The following is a 15037-nucleotide window of genomic DNA, read 5'->3' as shown; positions in this document are numbered from 1 at the left end:
GTTCACCATGGAGAGGTCGTCCCAAACTCAAAAATCGGTAAGGGTTGTTTAGCGTTGTGGTTCATCGCTCAAGCGGCAGCACACATCGCTATGTGTGACACCGCATGAGCGAGGACAGTCTCCTTACCTGCCGCCGGCCGCAATGCAAAAGGAAGAGGTGGGCGGGATGTTTACATCACGCTCAGCTCCGCCCCTCCGCTTTCATTGGCCGGCCGCTTAGTGACGTTGAGGTGACGTCGCTGTGATGCCGAACGTCCCTCCCCCTTGAAGGAGGGATTGTTCGGCAGTCACAGCGACGACGCCGACCAGGTATGTGTGACGCTGCGTAGTGATAATGTTCGCTACAGCAGTGATCACAAATAATCGCATGCGCGACGGGGGCAGGTACTTACACGCTCGCTATCGCTAGAAATTTCTAGCAATATCGCTAACGTGTAAAGCCCCCTTTAATCTCCTGCTATCACAGTGATTGTATCAAATTGACAGCAAGCAGCCCAGTAAGTGACACATCACCGGAATCAGGGTCTCTCTGTCAACATCATTCACAGATGGATCACTAACTATTAAATTACAAAGTTTCTCCTATACTTTGCAATGTTAAAAACGTAGATCACATGGATGGCGCTGTACTTATTTTTCATGCAACCATAGACTTGCATTGACCCTTGTCACCCGTGTTGCCGAAAAATAAACCTCTGTGTTTTCCATAAAAATACAGTCCATGCAAAAATACATGTAGCCATTATAATCCATGGTGTTATTCATGTGTTGTATCCGTGATAAAAAGGATACCACATGGACATCTGTATGAGGCCCAAGAGAGGAATTCAGGTGAAATAAAAAATAAAATAAAAAAAAAATAAATAAAAAAACCCTGACAGTTTGAAAACCACACCTGTCAAATATATTTAGCTATGGATGTACTAATATTAAGCCAATAAGTGTTTTCAGGAAAGTAGCATGCAGTGGATGGTGCACAAAACATTTTGCCCTGGTTGGGCTGTAAGGCCGGTGTCACCCTTGCGATTGCCTCGCGTGTATCTCGCGGTGCATCACCCATCACGGACTCACACTCTCCTCACAGGATCGGGTCGGTTGTTGCATGCATCTCTATACAGATGAGATGCTCCTGTGAGGAGAGTGCGAGTCCATGATGGGTGATGAACCGCGAGACTTGCGCGAGGCAATCGCAAGTGTGACACCGACCTAAATTGTATAGTGGCCTCTCTCTGATACTGCAATACCACACATGTGAATGTTAAAGGAGTTGCTCCCTTTCAATAAATGCTAATCCACAGCTGCAAGTTACAGTATTCTAAAAAAAAAAAATTGCACTATACGCGCCTTCCCCAGGTTCACCACTGGATCCTGCTGATGCTTCTGGTGTCTGGCTGCGGCGCTAATGTCATGTCAGCAGCCATTCAGTAAGTTCAGTGGCTCTAAAGGCACAAACACATCAGTGGTGTTCTGCCGCACTGCCGGATCCGGCACAAGGGCAGTATAGTACAATACAGTTCACAGACATTGCGGCAAGCCCCGGTCACATGCTGTCACATGACCGCATGTGCCCGGAGCTTGCCAGTGAACTTTAATGTACTGTACTGCCCTTGTGCTTGATCTGCGAGTGAGGCAGGAAAACGCTGATGTGTAAGCAGGGAATCCCATCTACATGGGAATGCCTTGCTCAGAGCTCTTGAACTTACCAGTTGGCTGCCGGTCTGTCGCAGATAAAGCTCGACACCAGGAGCACTGGAGAGACTTGCTGATGGACCTGGGGATGGTAAGAAGAGCACAATTTGCTTCATAAGGATATTCTGCAGTCGTTATTAACATTTATTGTAAGGGAACAATCCCTTTTAGGCTATGTGCGCACTTTGCTTTTTTACTTGCTTTTCCACTGCTTTTTCAACTGCAGTGTTTTCATGCCAAAATGCTTGCGTTATGCTTTTCAAGCAAAGTCAATGGGACATTGAGCTGTCTTGTGCGCACTTTGCTGTTCAAAACGCTGCGCCTAATTTGCATAAATTTGGGCAAAAACTCAGCGTTTAAAGAAGCAGCATGTCAATTGTTTTTGCCATTTTGGCTGCGTTTCCCATCCATTCAATTTAATACAAAACTGCAGCGTTTCTAAAAGCACCGGAAAAGCACTAAAAACTCATGAAAAACGCAAGGTGCGCATAGGCTACTTTCTTTTTGCTTTACATGCATTTTTTAAAGCCAAAAGCATTGTCCTTTCTGCCAGAGGATGCTTTTAGAACTGCAACTACCTCGACGCAAAGTGCGCACATAGCCTAACTGCTGTTTGGACACATGCAATATATTTAATCCAGTAAATTATAAACCCATGAGGGCAGGGCCCACTCCTCTGTACACCAGTTTGTCAGTTTACTTTAATGTTTTATACGTAACCCTTTTCACATGTTCAGTACCCTGTAATTAATGGTGCTTTAAAAAGAATATATTGCTGGGTTAGCTCTCATGTATTGTGTTGCTTTTTTAGAGCCTCTGATTACCAGCTTAGTGGTGAGAAGTAACCCAAATAAGGAAACTATATTATTTGGGCTATTTATCTACATGTAGAAAAAATATATATCACTTTACTGAGGGTTTTTCAACTTAAACTGTGTACTCTACTAATTAGCATTAGGGTGTGCGCATGCACGCACGCACACACACACGCACGCACACACGCACACACAGTCAATGCAGGCACACTCATCCCTTTCTCCTGTTTGCAGCAGCCACCCGCTACTGTGCACTAAGGCTGGAATCACACTTGCGAGTGTAAAATCGGACCAATTCTCATGCTAGAAAGTAGCTTGAGCTCTGTACGAGTGTTGATCCGTGAACAATGCAACTGCAATGCGATTCTGTGATTTTTCACGATTGTAGTCCATGTGCAATCCGTTTGTGATCCGTATGTGATCCGTTTTTATTCACAGCAGCTATGTCATCTGCCATTCAGCTCTGCTCCATACCCGCTGACAGCAGACACAGACAGAGCCACGCGATCAGAATGAAGTCGGATGAACTTCACCCGTCTTCATTGTCATCCCGCGGCTCTGTCTGTATGTCATGGCCTGATTTTCGGTCACCGGTGAAGGTCTCCCGCTGAGATCTGTGGCCGCGGGTAACCTGAGTGACGTCATTGCAGACAGCGCGACTCATTTCAGTCGCTGCGGGGAGCTCACAGACAGCGGTCGTGGTCTGTGACCGCTCTCTGTCAGCTTCTGATGTAGCAGAGCTGAAAGCGTCGTGGGACCTCTGTGGATTACGTCAGACATGGAGGGGTATTTGGGGGTTTAATAAAGTGGTGAAAGAGGGTGTTTTTTTTGTCATATATTTAAAATAAAGGATTTTTTGGGTGTATGTCTTTATTTTCTTTATCTTACAGGTTAATCATGGAAGGTATCTCAGGGAGACGCCTGCCATGATTAACCTAGGACTTAGTGGCAGCTATGGGCTGCTACCATTAACTCCTTATTACCTCAATTGCCACCGCACCAGGGCAAATCGGGATGAGCCGGGTACTGTCCCAGAACTGTCGCATATAATATATGCAGCAATTCTGGGCGGCTGATGACTGATATTGTTAGGCTGGAGGGCTCCCCATAACGTGGGGCTCCCCATCCTGAGAATACCAGCCTTCAGCCGGGGGGAGATGGCTAGACCGACAGAGAGAGACCGACAGACAGAGAGACCGACAGACAGAGAGAACAGAGAGAGAGAGAACAACAGAGAGAGAGAGAACAACAGAGAGAGATAGAGATTGACCGACATCGACAGACATCACTCATTTCCAGTGTTTTCTGCAACATGCGATAAATGTATTTAGAAAAACGCATGTCACTAGGATGGTGTGTGTGCCGTCCGTGACATCCGTTTTTTTTCACGCACCCATAGACTTTCATTGGAGTGACTCGCACGTGAAACTCTACAAAACGCAGCATGCTGCGATTTTTTTCTCAGTTCAATTTGGACTGAGAAAAAAATAGCAGATCGGAGCTGCCTCATTGATTAACATTGGTCCGAGTGCAATGCGAGATTTTCTCGCATTGCACTTGTGCGAGTTAATCGCAAGTGTGACTCCAGCCTAAGAGGACGTTGCAAACAGGAGAAAAAGATGAGAACGCAAACGCACACGCACTGACATGGTGTGTAGGCGCATATTCCCTGGGCTTCTACAGTGTCAGAGCATGCAAGCATTCTTCCTGCTGGGTGCTGGGAGAAAAAAAAATTAAAAAAAAATAAAATTCGAACACTGGTTTTAATTTTTCATGTTGTTCACCATGCGTTTGAATACGTTTTTGCAATTTATTTATTTTTTTATGTTGGTGATTTACATTTACACAGTGCTCACGTCCGGCCTCTGCTGGAGAGGTGTTGTTATCTGAATCATGGCAGGTATTGTAAAAAAAACAAACTCATATTAACCCTCTGGTGGAAACAATATCTTTAATAACGAGTTTGGGAATAATGTGCCTGTCAGGCGCAGGCTAGAAAAATACCTATAATATCTAATTTTTGCAATTTCAGTGATCTAAAAGTGATCAGAGACCTTCATATGGATGCAATAAAAGAGACTACACATTATCAGGTGCAAAACAAACCCATTTACTCAACATAAAAGTAATAACTCTGAGATACACGCATTTCAAAACTCCCACCAAATAGGCCCCAGTTATAACACATAACGGTTATTAAAAAGAGAAAAATTTGGCAAAAAAACATCAGTTCGAGGCACCTAAAATAATATTTTTACACACACAATTATTCAGAATTAGATACTGAAGTTTCCCCAGAAAAAACACATTTGCAGAGCAAAGAGCAAAAAATTGCACATCAAGTGTGATGTGTTCGGGAACAATGAGCCTGAGAAGCCAGCACAGGTATATCTGCCCTCTTGAAGCTCTGCAGACCAACTGTGGTATCAGGTTTCACACAGCAGCTAGAGCTAGGAGACTACCTGGAGAGAGGAGATTTCCTGAAAATCTGGTGAGGAGGGAGAAATGAAAGTAAAAGAGAAGCGCCCGTCAGGCACATTAATCCCATCCGAGGGTTGAAAGGGAATCCATTATTAGATTCATGCTCCCTAAAGCCTGGGTTGTATGAATCAGCTTGGCTGTATGATAGCAAGCTCATATTTTTCCTCTGAAACGATGCAGCATTTCAAACACAATATAAGTGGAAGATCTGTCCAAAGACCATAGCCAGAGATGAGACTAGTCTGGCGCCACCCCTGGCCAGCTCTTCCCAGTGCTTTTGCAGTGACAGGTTTTTCTTTCAGAGAGAAATCTGTCAATCACCTGCAGCAGTCAAACATCAAGAGGAAGTCACAGCTGCGGCTGCTCACTTCACATTGATTGTTATAAGTCAGAAGGGGAAAGTAAAGGCAGCACTAATTTGGCGCAGGGCTCGCATGACATAAAAATGTCACGTGAATCTTGAAGAGTGAGTGCCGACAATACTGGAACGACACTGGAAGGGAGAATAAGGCTATGTGCCCACAGGAGATTAAACCTGCAAATTTATCTGTGGAAAATCTGTGGATTTTCCAGATAAATCCGCAGGTTTCAGCATGTACAGACACTCCCCATGTTATCCTATGGGACATGGGGAGTGCTGTGTCCATGCTTCGGATATGTGCGGCTGCAGAACATGCTGTGAATGTGCCGCAGCAGCACGTAATTGCATGTCAATTCTTTCTGCAGAATTACCTGCGGAAATCCCGGCTCTCCACTAGGGAGATAGGGCCGGGACTTCCACAGGTAAGCCGCATGAATGTCCGCAGGTTTACCACAGCTATTTCGCTGTACTACCGCAGCTAAAAATAGCTGCGGATTCCGGTGAGCAGCTGCGGGAAACCTGCACATATAACCGCAGGTACAAACTCCCATGGGCACATAGCCTAAAGGCCACGTCTCACTAAGCAACATCGCTAGCAACATCGCTGCTGAGGCACGACTTTTGTGACGTAGCACCGATGTTCCTAGTGATGTCGCTGTGTGCGACATCCAGCAACAAACTGGCCCCTGCTGTGAGGTCGTTGGTTGTTGCTGAATGTCCTGGACCATTTTTTAGTTGTTGCTCTCCCGCTGTGAAGCACACATCGCTGTGTGTGACAGCGACAGAGCAACAACTGAATGTGCAGTGAGAAGGGAGCCGGCTTCTGCGGACGCTGGTAACCAATGTAAATATCGGGTAACCAAGAAACCCTTACCTTGGTTACCCGATATTTACCTTCGTTACCAGCGTCCGCCGCTCTCACGCTGTCAGTACCGGCTCCCTGCTGCCTGCACACGAAGCCAGAGTACACATCGGGTAATTAGCCCAATGTGTACTGTGGCTAGGTGTGCAGGGAGCCAGCGCTAAGCAGTGTGCGCTGGTAACCAAGGTAAATATCGGGTTGGTTACCCGATATTTACCTTAGTTACCAAGCGCAGCATGCTTCCACGCGTCGCTGCTGGCTGGGGGCTGGTCACTAGTGAGATCTGCCTGTGTGACAGCTCACCAGCAACCCGTGTAGCGACGCTCCAGCGATCCCTGCCAGGTCAGGTTTCTGGTGGGATCGCTGGAGCGTCGCTTAGTGTGACGGTACCTTAAGGCGGGCTTTGCACGTTGCGACATTGCAAGCCGATGCTGCGATGTCGCACGCGATAGTACCCGCCCCCGTCGCAGGTACAATATCTTGTGATAGCTGGCATAGCGAACATTATCGCTACGCCAGCTTCACATGCACTCACCTGCCCTGTGACCGTCGCTCTGGCCGGCGACCCGCCTCCTTCCTAAGGGGGCGAGGTCGTGCGGTGTCATAGCGACATCATACGGCAGGCGGCCAATAGGAGCGGAGGGGCGGAGATGAGCAGGATGTAAACATCCCGCCCACCTTCTTCCTTCCGTATAGCCGCCGGCGGCAGGTAAGGAGATGTTCTTTGCTCCTGCGGCTTCATACACAGCGATGTGTGCTGCCGCAGGAACGAGGAACAACATCGTACCTGTCGCGGCAGTGTAATTATGAAAAAGTCGGAGCCTGCACCGATGATACGATAACGACACTTTTGCGCTCGTTAATCGTATCATCTAGGCTTTACACACTATGTCGAAAGTGACGCCGGATGTGCGTCACTTTCGATTTGACCCCCACCGACATCGCACGTGCGATGTTGCTACGTGCAAAGCCGCCCTAAGGCTATGTGCCCACAGGACAATGTACCAGCAGATTATGCCGCGGAAAACCTGCGGATTTATCTGGATTTTCTAGATAAATCCGCAGGTTTTAGCAAGTACAGGCACTCCCCATGTTATCCTATGGGACATGGGGAGTGCTGTATCAATGATGCTGTATGTGCGGCGGCGGAATATGCTGCGGATGTCCAACACGTAGCCACAAGTAACTGCATGTCAATTATTCCTTTCGGAAATATATGCGGAATTCCCGGCCCTACACAATGGAGATGGAGACTGGGCCTTCCGCAGGTAAGTCGCACGAACGTCCGCAGGTTTACCGGAGATATTTCGCTGGAATCCCACAACTATGGATAGCTGCGGATTCTGGGGAGCAGCTGCAGGAAACCTGCGGACGTACCTGCAGATATATCCGCGGGTACATTGTACCGTGGGCACAGTCTACGTGTTATTGTATTTTAACAGGGGCAAACATGCTGATTGAAAAGGGGTTGTCCGAGTTGTGGACAACCCTTTTAAAGAGGACATGTGACTAGGTCAAAAGTGAACAGCATCTGCTCTCATGATATTTCACCATTTTAATTTTTAAAATTAGCAATATGGTTCCAGGATTATAGATCTTTTTATTTAATGCTCATTTTAATGTTTGTTGTTTTTTATTAATCAAGTATCAAGAGAGTATAGATCATAATCCTCTGTACTGTGTCTTTAAAAGCGTTGTCCAATATTTAGACAACCCGTTTTCATTCCCCTTTTTAGTCCCACCCAAAAAAAAGCCTATGCACACCTCCAATGTGGCCGTAGTTTCAGCGATGTCTAAAGCCGCGCTCCAGGGGCCTACGTAACATTATTAGGACACGCAAGCCCCACGACCAATCAGCGCCCGACATCTATCTCCTCGCCTTCGGACATTTGAGCAAGATGTGAGCCCTGCGCTGACTTCCTGCTCAAACGTCTGAAGGCGAGGAAAAGGTAGACGATGCCGATCGGTCACGTGGCTCGCGTGTCATAATGTCACGTGGGCCCCGGGAACACTGCTTTAGACATCACTGGAACTGCAGTCGCATCGGAAGGGAAGGACTTATTTTTACGGGGGGCGAACAAGGGGAATGAGAAGGGGTTGACTAAGTAGTAAACAACCCCTTTAAAGGGAATTTGTCAACAGGTTTTTGCTACCTCATCCTCATGTGATTGCAGCATAATGTAGGGACAGAGATTCTGATTCTAGCGATGTGTCACTTACTGAGATGTTTGCTCTCATTTTGATAATTACTGTTTTCTCTACTGCAGAATTAGCAGTTGCTTATTTGCTTTGTTTGTTTAAAGGGAAACTTTCAGGTGCAATATGCAACCACAACCATGAGCAGTTCTGGGTGCATATTACTATTCCCTGCCTAACTGACCCTGCATGCCACGTTTGCGGAATGTAGCAAAGAAACAGATAAAGATTGTGGCATTTTTTTCATAGGGTCAAAAACTGGTTACTGGGTCCCTTTAAATGGAACTTGTCAGATGCAATATGCACCCAGACCCATGAGCAGTTCTGGGTGCATATTGCTAATCCCTGCCTAACTGTCCCTGTATACACTAGCATAGATAAAGGGATCTTTAGAAAAAGTATTTCAAAAGATCTTTTATCTTATGCTAATGAGCGCGGGGACTAGTCCCAAGGGCGTTATATCCCCCGACTAGTTCGTCCCCTTAGCATGGTAGTTTGCCCACAGGGGTGTACTAACATGCTATTCAATGCAGCATCACCAGCTGTGACGCTTGTACCCGTGTCCGCACTTCTCAATGCCCCTGCACTTCTAGTCATACGCAGTAGACCTCTCTGAAACCGGGACGCGTACACCTTGTTTCATACTGCACATGACTGGAAGTGCCCAGCATTGAGAAGCATGGTCACAGCAAACACAGGTATGAGCTTCACCACTGGTAACGTTGCATTGAATAGCATGTTAGTTCGCCCCTGTAGACGTGCTAACATGTACCTAGCTAAACTCCTGAAGTCAGCTCTGGTCATGCCCTGCAGTGACCTGAGCTGACCTCATGATCTTAGCTCAGGTCACTGCACTGTTCTCCCAGTCAATGGGGAACATTCTGGTCTTCATTTACTGGAACAGTGAGTATGGATCTTCGTGGGACACCCTTATTGGATTACGCCGGACCCGGATTTGTTTTTTCTTTCCAATAAGTTGGTGAAAGAGGGAATGTGTTGGGGAGTGTTTAAAATTAATGATAAAGTGATAAAACTGTGATAAAAATTTGTTTGTCGTCTATTTTTTTTTTTTTTTGTTACTGACTGGGTTAGTGATGTCGGGTATCTGATAGATGCCGTGACTAACCTTTGGGCTTGATGCCAGGTGACATTACACAGCTGGTATCAACCCCATATATTACCCCGTTTGCCACCGCACCAGGGTTTATGGGATGAGCCTGGTAAAGTCCCAGGACTGTCGCATCTAATGAACGCGGCAATTTCGGCCGGCTGCTGGCTGATATTTTTAGGCTGGGGGGGCTCCCAATGACATGGGTCACCCCAGCCTGAGAATACCAGCCAGCAGCTGTGAGGCTTTATCTTGGCTGGTATCAAAATTGGGGGGACCGTTCGCTTTTTTTGAAATATTTACTTATTGTACTGTACGATATAGACCCGCCCACAAGCGGCTGTGATTGGTTGCAGACAGCTGTCACTCAGCGTTGGGGGCATGTCTGACTGTGACCAATCTCAGACGGGGGAGGAATGAATATGCGTGAGCCTAATAAGCGGCCGGCTTGGGAAGAACAAAGAGCTGCTGCGGGAGCAGGGTGCAGCCGCCCAGTGAGTATGAAGCGCTTGCTCCTACCCCTTTGCCCTAGATTCTGTTTACTTGATATGGGGACCAGCATCTGGCCAGATACCCTGGACTGCATGTAATTCTCCTTCCGTTTTTTTTTTTGCGGTCCGCAAAAAAAGACAGATGTCACACGAACTGTATACTGAACGGAACGGGACAGATGCGGTTGTCACACGGATGCATCCGTGGAAACACAGGACTTTTTTTGCAGACTGCAAAAACGGAACGGTCGTGTGAATGTAGCCTAAGTAGTATGACATTGCTGGGACTACAATGTCACGCGCAAGGCAATCCGACACCGCCTCCTTTGATTGAGCAATGACTGTGAGGTGTCAATTTCTACAGAGCCTGGTGTGAGAGGGGGCAGCTCTCTCCGCTCTACTAGTGATGTGTCGGTCGCGAACGATCCGACACAAAAATATGGCTCCCTGCTGTGAATGACAGGAGCCGGATCACCAGTGTGAGCCACTGAAATCACTAAACGGCTCTTTTCGCAGTCAAAACCCCGCCCACCCACGGTTAAACTCCGCCTACTGAGCCATCTAATTGGCCACTTGTGAGTGGGCGGGGCTTTGGCGGCGTTACTATAATCTTAAATATGTGTTCCCCTGGGGTGAACACATATTTAATAAGGAGCCGAGAACGAGCTGAAAGATCTGGCTCTTTTTGGTGAACGGAGCCATGGGAACCGGATCACCAAAAAGAGCCGGACTCCCCATCACTACGCTCTACTGCAGTACTAAATATAAAAATTTGGATTGTGTCAGAAAGGCTGCACCCAGTAATCTAAGTGATACATGAATGGATTCAGGGTCTCTTTGCCTACTTCATGCTTTCCGATGAGGTAGCAAAAACCTGCTGGCAGATTCTCTTTAAAGGGAATTTGTCACCAGGTTTTTGCTACCTCATATGAGAGCAGCAAAATGTAGGGGCAGAGACCCTGATTCCAGCGATGTGTCACTTACTGACATGTTTGCTGTCATTTTGATAAAAAAAAAAAAATCACTGTTTTCTCTGCTGCAAATCTAACAGTAACACAGAGCTCTTGAATATGCTGGACTACCTAGCAGCACACCAAGTAGTCCTCTAATGATAATCTGCTGCTGATTAAAGAGTGATTTTATCAAAACTACATTAAGCAGTCCAGTTAGTGACACATCGCTGGAATCTGAGTCTCTTCCCCTAAGTTATGCTGCTGGCAAAAACCTGATGACATATTCCCTTTAAAAGATAATCAGCCAGCAGGTTTTTGCTACCGTATCTGAGAGCAGCATGACGTAGGCAGAGACCCTGAATCCAACAATGTATCACTTAGATTACAGGGTGCAACCTTTCTGGATTATTACACTGTAAGCAACACCCCTTGCAAAAACCATATAAATTAGCACTTTATTAAAAAAAAAAAAAAGGCCCAAATAGCTGGAACCGTATGGCGGATTTTAACAAATTAAAAAGGAACATTTTTACAGCAGCAAGGGGAATGAAATTAAAAAAAAAAAAAAAAACAAAAAAAACTGGACACTCTTGAACCCCCTCTCATTCACCTTGCCCCCCCCCCCCATTACTTAGAAAGCCTCGTCTTAGTCACCATACCCCCATTACTTAGATAACCCCCTTAGGCTGCTTTCACACATCCGGTTTTTGCAGTGCGACTCAAAAACCTATGCAGCGGATGCGGCGAGAAAAACGGATCCGTTGCATAAGTTTTTCCATGCGGCCCGTCCGTTTTTTGACGGATGCGGCTTGATACTGAGCATGCACAGTGCAAAAAAAAACGCATGCGGCGGCCGGATGCGGTTTTTCCCGCAGGCGTCCATACAAATCGCGCCGGATCATGCGGTTTTATTCGCCGTACAAAAAAACGTGCCAGGCAACGTCCATCCGGCCGCCGCAAAACGGACGCAACGCAAGGCCATGCGGCACAATACAGCGCTAATGTAAGTCTATGCGGAAAAACCGCAACCGGCGGAAAAAAAAAAAAGGGTTGCGTTTTTTCTGCAAAGCGCCGTATTGTGCCGCACAGAAAAAAACGGATGTGTGAAAGCTGCCTTAGTCACCGTGCCCTTCCCTTGCTTAGATAATAACCCCCTCTCAGTCACCATGCCCTTCCATTGCTTAGATAACCCCCTCAGTCACCATGCCCCCCCATTACTTAGAACACCCCCTCAGTCACAATGCCACAATGGGGCGCTTTTGCGTTAATTTTGGCATATATACGTTTTAAGAGTCACTAATCTTTAATCACAATTTTTCATATATAGCAGGACGGAAGGATTCCAGGTCGCGTGACGCAAAAATAAGTCTGGGGGGGGACAAAATGATGATACAGGGGTTTGTTTGTTTATTTTGGGGGAGGGGGGGGGTGCAATTCCCCAGCAACACGTATGATAAACGTGAAGCTCGGCTGTCCTGATAAATACGACAGAACCTACCACCAAGGCGCCCAGCACAGACTGAAATAATAGGGGCACAGACTGAATACCTCATTCCCTGGTGTCAGCCATTTTAGTACATTTTTCCACACAGTTAACTGACATCCCACCATAAACTATAAACACATCAGTGACTGGAAATCATTGTCAGTCACCCTATTAAAAAACAAACAAACTGCACCCTCAGCCATTTGCACAGGGTGAGATAACTGATAAGAGGACACAGCATATTAAACAAGATTTTTTTTTTCCATGGGGAGTACTCTCTAAGTGACTATAATACAAGCCAGATTCCCCTGATGTAACTGCAGCCTCTGACACTACTACATAAGAAGCCTCGGCTGTAAAATGGAGGCTTAGGCTGAACTGCGCCATCCTGACTGGACGTTTGCCAGCAGTCGGCGCCATCTTGGCAACTCCTCACAAACAACAAATAACAGTATAATCGGACAGAAAATCTCTTGTTAAATAACGTCAGCAGGGCATCAATCGATCACACGCGACAGGGATGACATTTTAATGATATATTAATAAAAAGAAAGAAAAACAAGAATACACATAACCAGTAATAAAAACACCAACCCGTCAGGGATTCCCGCCACCGCGCCTTACAACAACGACGAGGAAGAAGAAGACGGCGACGACAACATCAACCACAACCCACCGCCGACATCGACTGCTGCTGGCCCCGGCCATCACCCCATGAAATCGCCGCTTCTTTTCCCAAATAATAGAGCCGCCATAACACAAACGATTGATAATCATAATAATAATCCCGCCAGGAGGACAGCGAATTCCCGACGCGCCATAACCACAGTAACGAACGTCTTCTCGCCTACAAATGGCGGCCTCGTCCATTTTCGTCGCCACTTTCTGAGGTAAAAATATCATTAAAAATGAAGGCGAAGTAAAATTAATGAAGAAATATGCTGTATGAAGCGTCTCCAGGCGAATAGGCCGGATAAGAAGCAGGGGAGTCGATTTTGAAGGAGGAACCGCCGCTCCTGAGGTAAAAGTGCGGGAAGAATAAAAAAAACAAGGCGCCAGGCGACGTCTCCCATCTCCACACAGCACCACAGAAGAGACACCTCGAAATAAATCGTCGTGGGCAGCGAGCAATGCAGAGAGTAAAAGATGGGAGGGGATTGCTAAAGATTATTTTTCTTTTTCTATTTTTTCCCCCCTGATGATGATGATGGTGGTGGTGATCCAGGGCGGGGAGGGTGAGGGGAGGTGATGATGGTGGGAGTTAAAGACAAGAGAGAGGGAGAGAAAAACTAATTTTAAACCAGTTGAAATCAATGAGTCACTGAAAGAAGACTTTTTTTTTCCCTTCCTTTCCTCCCTTCTTCAATTTGCATTGGGAAAAAAAATATATATATATACAATCTACTCCTCCTTTGTCGCACCGTCACCTTTCAAGGCTCCTTTTTTTTTTTTACCACCTCCAGCTGAAAAAAAAACCTTAAAAAAAAAAACAACCCCTTCTTTCCTTCTTCCCCCTCCCCAAGATCCTCGTCGTTATCCCTCCACCCCCTAAATCGCACCCGAAGCGTTATAAAACGTATAAAAATACCGGTATATTTCATTCCGGCAGCGTCGTCCGCGGACAAGAAACGAAAAAAATCGACCCTAGCCATGAACCGAAAGGAGCTGACGATCGAAAGGAAACCCTAGATTCGCCATCAATTAATATTTTATTATTCCTCTTCCCCCCCACCACCACCTTTCTTTTTCTTTCGTAGCCAAAAAAGAAAAAGAGGAGTAAAATGGGGGGGAAAGGCACTAGCCAATAGCTCTCTAAGCCGAAACCTAATATGCTGGCCTTTTTTTTGGCAACTGTTTTTTTTTATTATTATTATTTGCTCCTCTTTTTTTTTTTTCCTTGTCTGGAGATAGATTTTGTTTTTTTTTTTTTTTCTTCTTCTTCTCCCCCATTTTCTTTTCCTCTTTTTTTTTTTTTTTTCCCTGCCCCCCCGAAGGAAGGAAAGAAGGGAGGAAGGAGGTTGTGTGTTTTTTTTTTTTCCTTGAAATTTTTATCACAAAATTATAATACACTCAAAGGGAAACTCACCGTCATGAAAAAGCAGTGCCTTGTCAACGGGGTTTCTTCGCCATCACATCAGGGGCTGGCAGTGTAGAAAGAGAGAGAGAGAGCAACATGAACCTCGCTCAGCCACAAGGAGCAGACGAGGAGAGAGAGCGCTCGCAGAGAGGGGGGACATACACACACACACTCTCGCACGCACTCACGAAAAAAAAAAATATTGCGTTTTTTTTAAAAAAAAAAAAAAAATTTACATATTTTACGTATTTAAATTTACAATTTTTTTTGCTTTTTCTTCTTGAAGTTAAGTTCTCCAAATACATTTATTTCCTCTTTTTTTGTGTGTTTTTTGCTCTTTTTTTGTTCTTTTTTTTTTCTTTTATATGTAATTTTTATTTTTTAAATTTACAATTTTTCTTTGCTTTTGCTTTTTGTCGTTAAGTTCTCCAGATACCTTATTCGTCCTTTTTTTACTTTCTTACTGTTTTTTGTTCTTATTTTTTATTTTATTCTTTATGTTATTTTTATATATATAT

At 45.7% G+C, this 15037-nt stretch overlaps 1 protein-coding gene across 3 annotated transcripts in view; it reads right to left on the bottom strand.

Moving 5' to 3' along the window:
- The window catches only part of BICRAL (BICRA like chromatin remodeling complex associated protein), an 83733-nt gene extending 69099 nt beyond the window's left edge, over positions 1–14634 (bottom strand). The window contains exon 1 of one of the 3 annotated variants that reach the window (XM_075339183.1): positions 14529–14634. The gene's annotated coding sequence lies outside the window, so the exon portion shown is untranslated. Of the gene's footprint in view, positions 1–13036; positions 13616–14528 lie in introns of those variants that run through there. The other 2 variants (XM_075339181.1, XM_075339182.1) reach the window with 2 other exon arrangements.
- Positions 14635–15037: the final 403 nt, after the last annotated feature.

The sequence above is a fragment of the Anomaloglossus baeobatrachus genome, chromosome 3 (genome assembly GCF_048569485.1).
Source record: "Anomaloglossus baeobatrachus isolate aAnoBae1 chromosome 3, aAnoBae1.hap1, whole genome shotgun sequence".
Taxonomy (NCBI): Eukaryota; Metazoa; Chordata; class Amphibia; order Anura; family Aromobatidae; genus Anomaloglossus; species Anomaloglossus baeobatrachus.
Note: the sequence above shows the minus strand (reverse complement) of the source record. Positions and strands in the feature narration are given on the sequence as shown.